The 15,245-nt window shown below is 41.1% G+C and overlaps 1 long non-coding RNA gene across 4 annotated transcripts in view; it reads right to left on the reverse strand.

The window, feature by feature from the left end:
• Positions 1 to 15,245, reverse strand: part of LOC120395465 — a 96,118-nt gene that overhangs the window by 13,912 nt on the left and 66,961 nt on the right. For 2 of the 4 annotated variants that reach the window (XR_005592642.1, XR_005592644.1), the window contains one exon: positions 6,669 to 6,723. The exons of the other annotated variants lie outside the window; for them this stretch is intronic. This is a non-coding gene — a long non-coding RNA (uncharacterized LOC120395465). The remainder of the gene's footprint in view (positions 1 to 6,668; positions 6,724 to 15,245) is intronic. 4 annotated transcript variants of the gene reach the window in all.

Raw genomic sequence — 15,245 nt, forward strand, 5'->3', positions numbered from 1 at the left:
CTCTAAGGATGGAGATTCCACCACCTCCCTAGGTAACCCATTCCAGTGCTTCACCACCCTCTTAATGAAAAAGTTTTTCCTAATATTCAACCTAGACCTCCCCCACTGCAACTTGAGACCACTGCTCCTTGTTCTGTCATCTGCCATCACTGAGAACAGCCTAGCTCCATCCTCTTTGGAACCCCCCTTCAGATAGTTGAAGGCTGCTATCAAATCCCCCTTCACTCTTCTCTTCTGCAGATTAAATAAACCAACTTCCCTCAGCCTCTCCTCATAAGTCATGTGCTCCAGCCCCCTAATCATTTTCGTTGTCCTCCGCTGGACTCTCTCCAATTTGTCCACATCCTTCCTGTAGTGGGGGGCCCAAAACTGGATGCCATACTCCAGATGTGGCCTCACCAGTGCCAAATAGAGAGGGATAATCACTTCCCTCAATCTGCTGGCAATGTTCCTACTCATGCAGCCCAATATGCTGTTAGCCTTCTTGGCAACAAGGGCACACTGTTGACTCATATCCAGCTTCTCATCCACTGTAATCCCCAGGTCCTTTTCTGCAAAATTGCTGCTAAGCCAGTTGGTCCCCAGCCTGTAGCAGTGCATGGGATTCTTCCATCCTAAGTGCAGGACTCTGCACTTATCCTTGTTGAACCTCATCAGATTTATTTTAGCCCAATCTTCCAATTTATCTAGGTCACTCTGGACCCTAACCCTACCCTCCAGCATATCTACCTCTCCCCCTATCTTAGCATCATCCGCAAACTTGCTGAGGGTGCAATCCACCCCATCATCCAGATCATTAATGAAGATGTTGAACAAAACTGGCCCCAGGACCGACCCCTGGGGCACTCCACTTGATAAAAGTTGCCTATTAGGCATCAAGCCCTTGATCATTACCCATTGAGCCCGACGATCTAGCCAGCTTTCTATCCACCTTATTGTTCATTCATCCAAGCCATACTTTTTTAACTTGCTGGCAAGAATACTGTGGAAGACCGTATCAAAAGCTTTGCTAAAGTCAAGATATATCACGTCCACCACTTTCCCCATATCCACAGAGCCAGTTATCTCATCATAGAAGGCAATCAGGTTGGTCAGGCGTGACTTGCCCTTTGTGAATCCAGGTTGACTGTTCCTGATCACCTTCCTCTCCTCCAAGTGCTTCAAAATGGATTACTGCTCCATGATTTTCCCAGGGACTGAGGTGAGGCTGACCAGTCTGTAGTTCCCTGGATTCTCCATCTTCCCTTTATTAAAAAGGGCAGTATTTTTGCCTTTTTCCTATTGTCCAGGACCTCCCCCAATCGCCACGAGTTTTCAAAGATAATCGCCAACTGCTCTGCAATCACATCAGCCAACTCCCTCAGCACCCTTGGATGCATTAGATCCAGCCCCATAGACTTATGCATGTCCAGTTTTCCTAAATAGTCCTTAACCTGTTCTTTCACCACTGTTTTTACATCTTCTTTACCTTGTGGGCTGGTTCCCCTGCTGATATTCCAAAGTTTGATGTCGAAACATCCACGCATACCAAGATTATTTTAACCATTCCAGTGCAGTTCCAGTACCTTCGGTAGTTTTCCACATCATTTATATAATGCTAAGATAATCCTACTCCCAGAATCCTCTAGCAAGTTCAGACATACCAAGCCATACCAAAATCATGCTTACCACATTTATTCGTATCTGTCACAGCAATTCATAATAATTTGGCACCATCCCAACAAGGTAATATCTTCAATTGGACAAACTTCTGCTGGCGGAAGAGACAAGCTTTCAAGCTTCACAGAGGTCTTCTTCTGATCTGATTTTTGAATCTCGAAATCGTGTCTCTTCAACCAACAGAAGTTGGCCCAATAGAACACATTACTTCACCTACCCTATATCTCATATCCTTGGACCAACCTGGCTACAAAAAGCATTGCATACTAAAAAAGGTTACTCATATGAGTAAGCACTCAACAGGATGAGGGCTCCATAGTCTGAGCCAGTGTGAGCAGGCACAGACCTATGATGTTGGCAAGATATTTAAATGTCCAAGATACGGAATTTAAGCCAAAGGGGCCTTTCATGGAGTCAGCTACCACGCAGCATGCCTAAAGGTATCAGAATCTGGTCCTAAATAATTAATTGGATTTTTTTAATCTTCCCACAATGGAAGCACTAGGCCCACAGCAAATTTGTGACTTTAAATTTTTTTTTTCCGGATTGGTCAGTTAAAACCTATATGTAAAAGGGCAATAGTAAATGGAAGAAAAAAAGCCATTTTTTTAAATGTCTTTCGGACATCAATGGGGTTTTGTTCTGTATTTAAATTAATGGCTTAAAATTATTTAGGAATGCTTAAATAATTCAACATATCAAATCAATTCTAAAATATGCATTTTTCCCTATGTTGCAAATTATTCCTAGCTGTAATTTATGATGGGCAAGTGTTAATTTACTTAACCAATATTTTATGAATATGTATTGACTAATCATACGTCCACAGTTGAGGGTAAATAAATATGTGATTTATATTCAACCAAGTCACACAATCAATTTTCAGTCGACTGCCTCAAACACAATATCTGTGTGTGACAGGTTTATTGGCATTGACATTAGATGTCACAGTTTTGTGAACTGCTGAATGTAAATCTGAAACATTATTCATTAGCCTGCAGTGGATTGAGCTACACAGCAAAACCTAAGAACATCAAAGAGACTATGGGTGGTGCTGCTGCTGAGCTGTAGCCAGCTTGCTTTGATCAGAGTTCAATTCAAACCCTGCTTAGGGATTAGGGTTATGACATTGGTTCTGTTACCATAACATGTGGAGGGTTAACCCCAAATTCTGCCCTTGCTCCTCTGATCCAGATAAAGAGGTACAGTGGATGACCGAAAGGGCCTTCAGCCATTCTTTCTGCACAGGGCAAAATGGTTTGGGGAAGCCAAGATCCAGCCCATTCACCAGCACTCATTACTACAGCTCGGTAAGTGGACTACCCTAACCATCTGGCTGACCCTCGACAGCAGCATGCACTCAGCGATGCGCTGGACCTGGCTACGCCCTTAGTCCTGCTGATCTTTCCCCTTTGGAGCACAGATAATTGCTAAGTGCACTTAGCCAGGCATTGTACTCCTGGCTAAGTCAGGGCCCAATCCCAAAGCCTACTGAAGTCAGTGGAATGACTTCCATTGATTTCAATGGGCTTTAGGTCAGACCCTACTTGCACCAAGGCCAGGGCACAGATAGCAGAATTTTGCCCCAAATTTACATTTTCCTAGTTCAGCCATTTAAGTTTTCCTTATGAAAAAAAAAAGAAGCAAGAAGATTTTGACAGTGAGAGTTTGTGTTTAGCTTGTTGCTTGTGGCTTAAGAAGTGGAAGGCATTTTGCTCAAGCTTTAAAATAAATACGATTGAACTTCAAACCAGGATAATCTCTACCTCTTACATAGTGCTTTTCGCCAGTAGATCTCAAAGCACATCACAATCTTTAATGCATTTATACACATGTACAAGGCCTGTGGGAGACAGGAACATGCCATTTTTACACATGGGTAACAGATGCACAGAGAAGCTAAGTGATTTTCCCAGGGTCACACAGGAAGTCTTTAGCAGAGCAAGGAACTAAACACAGGTCTCCTGCGGCCTAGTGGAGTGCCCTAGCTGCTAAACCATCCTTCCTCTCAAGATCAAATAAGGACATGGTTCCTGAAAATTTAAGGCATGTAAAAATGGTGGATTTAAATGGAAACTGATTTGCAACTTTAATTATAGTGGGTGAGACCAAGTGGAGGGTGCATAGGGAGAGACGGGTTAATTTTGACAAATAAATTATTCAAGGCAAATAGTTCACCCAGCTGTAGTGGAAAACTTATCTCACATGATGGCTACAATGATTCACTCAATATGTATGTTATTATTAGACGTTTTAGAGCTATTTAATGAGCTCACAGTACTCACAAAGCCCTATGTTAAAGAAGGAAGCACACAATGAAAGCAATGAAGTGGTGGAATGAGAATAGTGCAGGCACAGTCATTACAGATACAGGAAAGATGACTGGCATTCTAGGAAGTAAAGAATAGGATGGGATCCTTGTTAAAAGTTACGTAGTCTCCTGAAAAAACTAGTTAACAAAAAGTTGGGTGGGGTTGAAAAAGTTTGACAATTTCACTCATCATTTAATTGTAATTTAGATTAACCAAAATACAGACCAAAGATTAAACCATGGTTTTAATCTATGCAAAGAAAAGGCTCATTGAAAAAAGCTTCCAGTTTTATTTCTCCAGACATTGCAGTCTTTGGTTAACAATTTGAATGGAGTCCGCAGGCTGGAGTTAATGATTTGCATTAGCATTTCAGAAGGGTTTCAGTGTAAATATCAACTCTTTGATGTGTTCTGGACATAGACAAAAGTTAGTTAAATGTTTGATCTCCTTTACAGAATCCAGGATTATATCATTTAATAGGTAGCCAATAGCTTAGTTACTGAATGATACCAGCCTTTGAAAACAACTCCAGGATGTAATTAATTGGGACACATTATTCAGAGTCATTTGGCATTAAGGAACTTAGATGTATTTATGGTGGAATCTCCTGAAATAAATGAAGACTTGATCAGAAAGAGAGAAGAAAAGACAATAAGAGTTGTCTGAAAGGGACAGAAAGAAAGACATTTTTTCTTGTTGGTCTTTAAAGGCCTGGTTCAAAGCCGACTAAAGTTCATGAGAGTCTTACTATTGAACCAGCTTTAATCATGTCCTGTATCGTCATTATATATGTAACACTGCAAACATTCTGTACACCATGGAGCTGCACAATAAATAGGTTAACAATGTCAAATGGTTAGCAAGCCCCTACCACATAGATCTCAAAGTCGTTTTAAAGGCTTGATCTTACAAGTTGCTGAGTATTTCCTACAAATATTGGAATGCTCTCAGCTCATTCTGATATCAATGGGAGCCAAGAGTGATCAGCACAGGTGATGTACGTAAATGTGAGCTTTAAATTCAGCCAATGTAATTTGAAGTCAATTACACCGATCAAGAGTTCTCAGCACTTCACAGGGGGTGCTTAGGGCTTCACAGAAACACATGAACATGCAATAATCCACATGCAAAGCTATTGGCAAACATGCACTTGAATCTTTAAGTAGTTTATTTTTACCCTAATCCTATCCCTTTTGTGTTTGCTTTCCACAAATATTCTATCAAACACATTTCCCAGCAGTGGGTCAAATCATCTGGTGGTCTAACTCCAATGATGTTGATGGAGTCACTCCAGCAAAGATTTGGCTCAGAGATCTTCATGAATACAGAAAATGTTAACCAAAAATTTCAGAATATTCACAGAAAGAGAACTCTGAATTTGTGCTCAGGAGCATTCACATCAGACAATTCCATTCATCCCATTAGCAAATAGATGTACATGACCTCTTCCAGTCCCCCATCTCTGGATGGGTGCTAGTCTGTTGTGAGTGGCTTCCCACATGCTTCTTATCCCTGGGTCTGGGTAGGGATTTGTCACCATTCCAAGCTCTGGGTCTCTCAAGCACACTCCCAGTGCAGACATCATGTCTGACACTCTACTTAGCCAGTTGGACCCTACAGTTCAGCCACCTTAGACCCCGAAGCCAGTGTCTCAACCCTCCCAAGGCCCCAGTTTCCAATACAGTCCCTCAGAGTTCCGCTGAACCATGGGAACTCTGAATTGCTTGATTAATCCCTTCAGGAAGAATGTGGATATAGGTTTAGCCAAGGGATTTCTGAACCACAGGCAATTTACTCTTGAAAGCACTAGAGAGTTACAGATCTTTGAAAAAACAAAATCCTGACTGCAACCCCTCTTAGCCTGACTCCACTCCTTCCTGTGAGTTCTGGGTTTGGTCATCCTCCAGATCCAGAGTCTAGGCAACCCTTTCTGCCTCCTCAACTTAGTCTTCTTCGATGTGGTCGCTTTCTACTCAGAGAAGCAGACACCTTTTAAAATACTCTGTCTTCCTTTTGCCCAGGTTCTTCCCCAATTAGTTCCAGGCTGGCTCTAGCCCCACTGCCCAATCAGCTTATGTGAAGGAAGTCATTATTTTTGTGAATGGGCCAGTAGTTGGGAGATGGAATGGATAGCCTTAGATTGCTCTGTGCCATCCTCAAAGTCATACAATGAGTTGTCAAGCCCCTACCACAAAATGGATGCTTTAATCCAGTTATTCTCAACCAGGGGTCCAGGGCCCCCTGGGGGGCTGCAAGAAAGTTTCAGGGGGTCCACCAAGCAGGGCCAGTGTTAGACCTACTGAAGCCTAGGGCAGAAAGCCAAAGCCCCACCTTATGGGGCTGAAGCTTGGGGCCCTGAGTTCCACCACCTGCAGCTGACGGCAAAGCCTGAGCAACTTAATTTCGCAGGGCCCCCTATGGCATGTGGACCCCCACAATTGCCTTGCTTGCTACCCCTAATGCCAGCCCTGGCATTTATATGCAGAAAACTAGTTGTTGTGGCACAGGTGGGCTGTGGAGTTTTTATAGCATGTTGGGGAGACCTCAGAAAGAAAAAGGTTGAGAACCCCTGCTTTAATCCACAATGGAGGTTACAATACAAATGAAGGTCACACTCCAAATTGAAGCTTACAATACAGAGTAGACAAACTGGCATTCGCAAAACAAAATGGAATTTACACTTCGACACAGACTTACCTCCAGTCTGTCACTAGAGCTGTGCAAATAACCATTTTTTCGGTTTGGTGGCAAACTGAAAAAAAATGCAAAAAAAATTGTTTTCGGTCAACCCAAAACAAAACTGTTTCAAAATTTTTGATAAATAGAAATGTTGAAAAGTTTTATTGTGGGTCAACCAAAACATTTCGTTTGACCAGAAACAACATGGTTTGTTTCAGTTTTGAGGGTTTTTAAACAGTTTTAAGTAGGTTATTTTTAGTTAAAATGAGGGAAATTCCAAAACAAAAATGCAAGAAGTTTTATTTTGGAAATGCCAAATGAATTTTTGACATTTCAGAATTTTGTCTCCTACAAAACAATTCACTTAAATCAACCCAAGTTGGTGAATTATTTCAGTTGACCAGAATCTGCACTTTTCAATTAAAGGTTTTGTACACAAAAATTTGCTCAGCTATAATCACAACCTTCCAAATGGATTGGTTGAATGTGGATTTTTAATTGCAAATATCTAATATATGAAGAAAAGCACATGTCATTTGCTAGCCACAACCACATGCTGAAATATCTGTAAACATATACGGAATATTTTAAACAAATTCCCATGAATTGTCTTATGTTCAAGAATAATTCACAACAATTAGAAAAATGGCTAAAAACTCAACAAATAAATTATTCACTGCAAACAGCTTGCCCAGTTGTACCAGAACCCTTAGCTCACAGATTCATATTTCTGAATTGCACAGTGCTAGTTGATTACACAAAGGCATTAAGACAGATTATTCCCTATCCTTGGAAATGTACCTGTACAAGCAGAATTCTTTCAAGAAAAATATTACTTTGCACAGGTATATACACCTTTCATCTGAGGAGCTCAAAGTACTTTTATAAACATGAACTAATTCTCACAAGACTTCCGTAACGTAGATAAGCAAAGCTGAAAACCAAATCCATGAGTCTCCATGCTCAATAAGTCTAACCACTATAAGACACTATGTCAAGAAAGAGGAAAGGCAGTCAGGGGAGGGGAAGGAATCATCAGTTATACATAACATAAGAAAACTACAATATCCTTCTTCTCGGAAAGATGTCTACCTACCTTAGGTAGCTATAAGGCCCTGATTAACAAATAGCTGAGTGTGATACAATCTTTAATGTACCTCACAACATCACTGTGAGGTAGGGAACTTTCTTTCTTTATTCCCACCCCCACCGCCCTCAGGTGCACAGGGCATCCAGCAGTTTCCACCATTTACTTCAGTCTTGTGTTGATCTGTTCAGGCTTCTGAGTGTCATGTTGATGGATTCGGCTTCTTTCTCTATTGTTCTGTGTAATGTTTCTCCGGATGGCATCCATATTATCCCTTGATGTGGAAGTAGTGTTGGTGCCATCCTTAAGGCATGTCCTAAATATGTCCATTGTTTTCTTCTACCCATGTTTGTTGCTTTAGATTGGTTTGCTCTCCTTTGAATTTTGATGTTGCAAGAAATTCTTTCCAATGGATTCTAAAGATCTTCTGCAGGCATTTACTTTGGAATGGGTTGATTTTCTTATCAATTTCTGTTGTAGATTTCCATGACTCTTATCCATAATGGAGGACAGACATGATGCCAATGCTAACATATTGTGGTTTTGTATCAGTGCCAGTCATGCTACTTTTCCAAATCTTCTCAAATGTATGAAAGTTATTTGATGCTTTTGATATTCATTGCTTGACATCTTATTCCCTGGCTAGATAAAACGACTTACTTCTTCTAATGTTTCTCCATCTACTCTGATGGTTGCTTTAAGGATATTGATAGACACATATACCTTTTTCTTCCCCTTATTGTCTTCCCCTTGTTGATAAACAAACCAACTTGTTTTGCTATGTCTGACAAATATCCCCATTTTACCGGGGGGGAGGGATAGCTCAGTGGTTTGAGCATTGGCCTGCTAAACCCAGGGTTATAAGCTCAATCCTTATGGGGGTTACTTAGGGATCTGGGACAAAATCAGTACTTGGTCCTGCTAGTGAAGGTAGGAGGCTGGACTCAATGCCCTTCCAGTTCTAGGAGATAGGTATATCTCCATTATTTAAAAAAAAACAAACAGGGAACTGGCAGAGAGAGACTAAGCAACTAGCTTAAGGTCACCTAGGAAATCTGTGATGGATCAGGGAATTCAACCTGGGTCTCTTGAATCCCAAGGCCAATGGCCTCACTACTTCCTTATAGAATATCAGGGTTGGAAGAGACCTCAGGAGGTCATCTAGTCCAAACCCTGCTCAAAGCAGGACCAACACCAACTAAATCATCCCAGCCAGGGCTTTGTCAAGCCAGGCTTTAAAAACCTCTAAGGAACGAGATTCCACCACCTCCCTAGGTAACCCATTCCAGTGCTTCACCACCTTCCTAGTGAAATAGTGTTTCCTAATATCCAACCTAGACCTCCCCCTCTGCAATTTGAGACCATTGCTCAAATGAGCCTGCTGAAGTTCAACCTGCCAAGTGCCAGTCCTTACGTTGCTAAGGCCACTTCTACAGAAAGATGGACATACAGGATGTAATTTGTGAGAAGGTTTTTTTTATTATTCTAAACTATTTAGTTTTTCAGAAAAAAAGAATATTCCAAAAGATGATTTAACAGTAATCTTCATTAAGAAATGTTATGGGGCATATTGTTAGAAATGTAGTACTGGTGTAGTGATTTCCCTTGAGTACAATTATAGTAGCTAAGTTAGTTAATGCCAATTAGTTGTCAGTACTTTTGCCAAATAAGAGCTATTTCAGAGCTATTAGGGTACCATCGCATTGTTTAAATGTATTTTTATTTTTTCTAGACAGTTAAAATTATATTAAAGTTATATTCATTGTACCTTAATTCCTCCAGTCAGTGCTTTGGAATATTAAAACTAAACAAATCATAACTGGATTACTCTTTTCAGATGATAGGTGCACAGAACACACTAAAACCAGTCAATTTTGTTTCTTAAAAACCTCAGATTCACATTATTGCCATGCTTCATGTCTCATGATCTCTTTAAATGCCAGCCTGAATATTCTGATCAAACAAAACATTATTCACCTTTTTGATAAAATTGTTAAATATCATGGAGTTAATACTGTTCACTTGTTAAAAGCTAGTGTGTCTTTCCCTGCAAAATGATGTGTTTTAATAGACATTGATATTAATTAGAGCTGTGCAAGAATTTTCCAATTACACTTTTTGGGGGTCATAAAATGATGATTCATCACTGAAAGCGTTCATGGGAAAGAACCAAATTTTACAAAACCTTCACCAGGGAGGTTTCTCAGGTCTGGGATAAACTGGCTGAAGTAGGGATTTGAATCAAGGTCTCCTATACATCAGGGAAGTGTTCTAAACACAAGGCTATTGTCTCATTGTGTCTCAATGTCTCCTGTTGGAGCTGTTCCACTTTGCATAACTAATTAAAGATTCATTGGGCTTGAGAAAGACTGCCATGGTCAGTGGTGATGGCAGCCACACTCACAGTATAGTAAAAACATTGCCTTATGGGAGTGCTAGTTTGGGCCCCTATTCTTGTCTATGGGTCAGGATCTCTGGAGGATACATCTCCCATAATTCAATGTGGATTTTCCTCTGAGTAAGCAGTGTGGTACATCCTAGGAGTCACGTGACTCCAGGCACATCATGGGAGATATAGTCCAGCCAGGGAACCTGGCCCACTGAGGTAAAGATAGACATGAGAATGTCAAACTACAGCTCCCATGGGGCAATGTGTCACTCTACAAAAATGTAGTTTAATATTGAATGGTCTCAAAGCTAAGTGTATCAAGTCAGTTCAATAAACCAAAACAACTTTTCAATTTTACTTTTGTTTAAATCAAAAATATTGAAATGAAATATCTCAAAATTTCTAAATAGAAATGTTTCAGCATTTCCTTTCTGCAAATTAGAAATTTCAGCAAATGTTGAAATTTCTTGCAGGATGGAAATTCTGAATTTCACTCCGCTCTACCCCCTAATGTGGATTTAGATACAGTGGTATAACTATTTCAGTAAAAATATCACACCACTAACCAGCATAGTAACATGGGTACATGAAACTGTACAGACCAGCCCTCACTGGGTTTCCTTTTATAAATGCCAGGGTGGATGGATGGATGCTATTTTATTTCAAGTTCCCTTCTCTTGGTCCAAAAAATATTTATTCTGAAAAAGGGCTGTTTTTCATTAGCCAATAGACTCTTTTTGTAACCAATAATATTCAGAAAATTCTTCCTGCATCCTCCAACAACCAGAACTCCTCAGGAAGACTGAATGTCCTTGCCTGGATGTGCTAGACTTACCTGTCAATCAGCTGCCCGCATCAATGCTATACCAAGTGTTCGTCATCTGGTAACTGACAGCTGAGGTTAATGACTAACATCATCTTGGTTCCAAACCACATGTGATGAATTTATTTAGAGTCAATTATTATTTGTTTATAATATGTGGGGACCCCAGATCCTGAAAATAGCTCTCTGTAGGCAGACAGATCTCTGTCCCCAGGTGGAGCAGTACTTGAACCATGGACTGTTTATATTGCATCAAGTGCCTGGACCAGGAACTGTGGTTTGAAGTAGTTACTTATCTATATTTTAATGTATGGGAGAGACAGAGAATATGTATTAAATCAGAGATGGGTTCAAGTGCACCAAAAATTTCACAACCTCTGTTCTTCTTATCATGAATTATTTGCATTTCCGTAGCACATAGGAGCCCTAGTCATGGATCAGGCCCTCATTGTGTTTGGTGCTGTATGAACACAGAACAAAAAAATGGTCTATTATTTTTAGGTTCTTATACCACAGCCATCATCATGGTATCTAATCACCAGTATGATTGAGTCCTTGCGCTCTGTCTCTTGCAGTAATCCCTCTTCCAGTCCTCTCAGTAATTCTATAAACACAGTGAGCTTTTGCCTTTTTTCCAACTACCCCTCATTTCCGTTGTTTCCTAAGGGTCTCATCACCTTTGTTAACTTTACAAAATATTAATTGTATTTCTAAGTCTCTGAACGAGATTTGAAAATAACATTAAAGTTTTAATCAACTTGCAGACATTTTGAAGAAGTTTCTTAGACAGCAATTATTGCATTAGGCTTTTTTAGCTCCTTTGGACCAAATCCTTTGAAATAGATAGATGAGGAGGAAGAAAGGGATGGATCTGACATTTCAGTCTGAAAGCAGTGAGACTCATGGATGGTCTAATGGAAGTGAATTTTGCAGTACTGGTTCAGGCATCAGGAAAGCTGTCTTCAACATGCATAAGTCTCACTCTCAAAGCTGGCAGTTCCATTGTTCCTGCAGAACACCACAGCTGTCACAAGAAGTCATGATCACACAGAGTGAGGTGGTCCCTCTGAGAGCTTGGGCCAGGCCCATGCAGGGCTCTGAAAACAAGTTGCTATAACTGAGCTACCCCTAGGCATGTTCCGAGTGTCACATTTTGGGGGGTCCCCATGAGGCAAGAGCTCATCCCCAGAAGGCCCCCTTTCTTTAAATATGCAATTTTCAGATCTGTGCATTTTGTGCTGCACTACAGAAGCTGACAAAAGGGATCTACTGTAAATATAGGAGCATATCTTCACACAGCATTAAATTATGCCAGCTGAGAATCTGTCCCATCGTATTTTGACAGTCTTGTTCAGTTCTGTAACGAGTACGTTATTTTTAAATTCCAGTGATGCTTTATTTTGACACAGTGTATTTCTGCATTAAAGCCTTTTGGTATGGGGCACTAAAAACAACCTGTAACTTCAGTTTAATGTGTAGCTCCACATCGCTCAGGCCTGGCAGACACTGTGGAACATACCTGTGGTAGGAGTGAGGTGTGAATAGATGCCTGATGTCTCTTCCCTATTTTACCAGCTAGCAAAGTTTTCTTTTTCCTACTCCAAAGAGAAACTGCTGAACTTCAGTTCATTTGCAAATTTGACACCATCAACTCAGGATTAAACAAAGACTGTGAATGGCTTGCCAACTACAAAAGCAGTTTCTCCTCCCTTGGTGTTCACACCTCAACTGCTAGAAGGGGGCCTCCTCCTCCCAGACTGAACTAACCTCATTATCTCTAGACTGATTCTTGCCTGCATATTTATACCTTCCCCTGGAAATTTCCACCACATGCATGTGACAAAGTGGGTATTCACTCACGAAAGCTTATGCTCCAATAGGTCTGTTCGTCTATAAGGTGCCACAGGACTCTTTGTCGCTTTTTACAGATCCAGACTAACATGGCTTCCCCTTTGATACTTTTTCCTACTGTTTATCATGTAGCTAAGGGCTTGGCTACACTCTAAACTCCAAAGCGCTGCAGCGCGAAGTGCGAGTGCGCCAGCGCTGGGAGAGAGCTCTCCCAGCACTGCAGGTACTCCACCTCCCTGAGGGGATTAGTTTACAGCGCTGGGAGCTGTGCTCTGTTTACACTGGCGCTTTATAGCACTGTATCTTGCTGCGCTCGGGGGGGTGTTTTTTCACACCCCTGAGCGAGAAAGTTGCAGCGCTGTAGAGCGCCAGTGTAGCCAAGGCCTAAGGCTACTGGTGGATCCAAGGGAACAAAACTGCTTTTCTCTGGAACTACTCTGTGAAGGGGGTAATGTGCATAAGGACAAATGCAGTCACTCCGATCTAAAGGGAAACTGCAGTCATGGAGGTAGCTCTGTCTCAACCCTCCACCAATCTAGGCTCTGTAAAATGATCATAGAATCATAGCACTGGAAAGGACCTCAGGAGGTCTAGTCCAGTCCTCTGCACTCATGGCAGGACTAAGTATTATCTAGACCATCCCTGACCGGTATTTGTCTAACCTGCTCTTAAAAATCTACAATGATGGAGATTCCACAACCTCCCTGGCAATTTATTCCAGTGCTTAACCACCCTGACAGTTAGGAAGTTTTTCCTAATGTCCAATCTAAACCTCCCTTGGTGCAGTTTAAGCCCATTGCTTCTTGCCCTATCCTCAGAGGTTAGAAAGAACAATTTTTCTCCCTCCTTCTTGTAACAACCTTTTATTACTTGAAAACTGTTATGTCCCCTCTCAGACTTCTCTTTTCGAGACTGAACAATCCCATTTTTTTCAATCTTCCCTCATAGGTCATGTTTAATCATTTTTGTTGCTCTTCTCTGGACTTTCTCCAATTTGTCTACATCTTTCCTGAAATGTGGCGCCCAGAACTGGACACAATACTCCAGCTGAGGCCTATTCAGCATGGAGTAGAGCGGAAGAATTACTTCTCATGTCTCACTTACAACACTCTTGCTGATACATCCCAGAATGATGTTCACTTTTTTTGCAACAGTGTTACACTGTTGACTCATATTTAGCTTGTGATCCACAATGATCCCCAGATCCCTTTCTGCAGTACTCCTTCCTAGGCAGTCATTTCCCATTTTATGTGTGCACCTGATAATTTCATCCTATTTACTTCAGACCATTTCTCCAGTTTGTCCAGATCATTTTGAATTTTAATCCTATCCTCCAAAGCACTTGCAACTCCTCCCATCTTGGTATCATCCGTAAACTTTATAAATGTACTCTTTATGCCATTATCTAAATCACTGATGAAGATATTGAACAGAACTGGACCCAGAACCAATCCCTGTGGGACCCCACTCAATATGCCCTTCCAGCATGACTGTGAACCACTGATAACTACTCTCTGGGAATGATTTTCCAACCAGTTATGCACCCACCTTATAATAGCACCATCTAGGTTGCATTTCCCTAGTTTGTTGTGATACATTTCATCTTTCCCAGGTGAGTAAATCACATTCTGTAAAACGGCAGCCAACATGATTTCTTAATTAAGGAGAAAAATCTAGATCCAACTGATATACATTTTAAAATCATGGACACAGTACAGCATAAATATGAATCTGACTTAAATCTGAGGAGATGCATTGGTTGTTACATTCAGTGGAGATGGGCCAACGAGATAGTGTTCAGTTCTGGATGTGGTTCAGATTTGGGGTAACACTTTCAAAAGTGTGTATGTGGCTTGGGAGCCTAAGTCCTAGTTTCAAAAGAGACTTAGGTACCAATGGGACTTAGACTCCCAATTAACTTTTGAAAATTGGACCTAGGCTCCTAAGTCACTGTGTCATTTTGACAATTTTACTGTTAGGCAAAAGTTTGGATTCACAACTGGATCAGAGCAGGGGTGATGGGGGTGATGGCTAGGAACACAGAGGCCTCAATGATACCTACTAATTTTTCCACAAAACTCTTGTCTCAAGCAGTGCACAAGAGGGCCCTGCTCTGGAGATAAATCAGGGTTGGGTAGTGAAGGAGGCTTTTGTCTGTAGGACTTCTGCCTTCATTTGTTGCAGAAGTTGGAAGGTGGGTAGTGAAGAGAAAGGAGGGTCTGATTGTTAAGACCGTTGAATGCTGCACTGGATTCTATCCCTGCCTCTTATGTGTGATGCTAAGCAAGTCACTTAAACCTAACCTTTTTCACAGGTGGTCACTGTGTGCGCCTCATTTTCTGGGTGCCCAATGTGAGTTCTTTGCACTCACCGCCACAACTGAAGTCAATGGAACCTGTGCTCTCAACATATAAAGTGCTAGGTAATGCTAAGTACTCTGAAAAA

The sequence above is a fragment of the Mauremys reevesii genome, linkage group 1 (genome assembly GCF_016161935.1).
Source record: "Mauremys reevesii isolate NIE-2019 linkage group 1, ASM1616193v1, whole genome shotgun sequence".
Taxonomy (NCBI): Eukaryota; Metazoa; Chordata; order Testudines; family Geoemydidae; genus Mauremys; species Mauremys reevesii.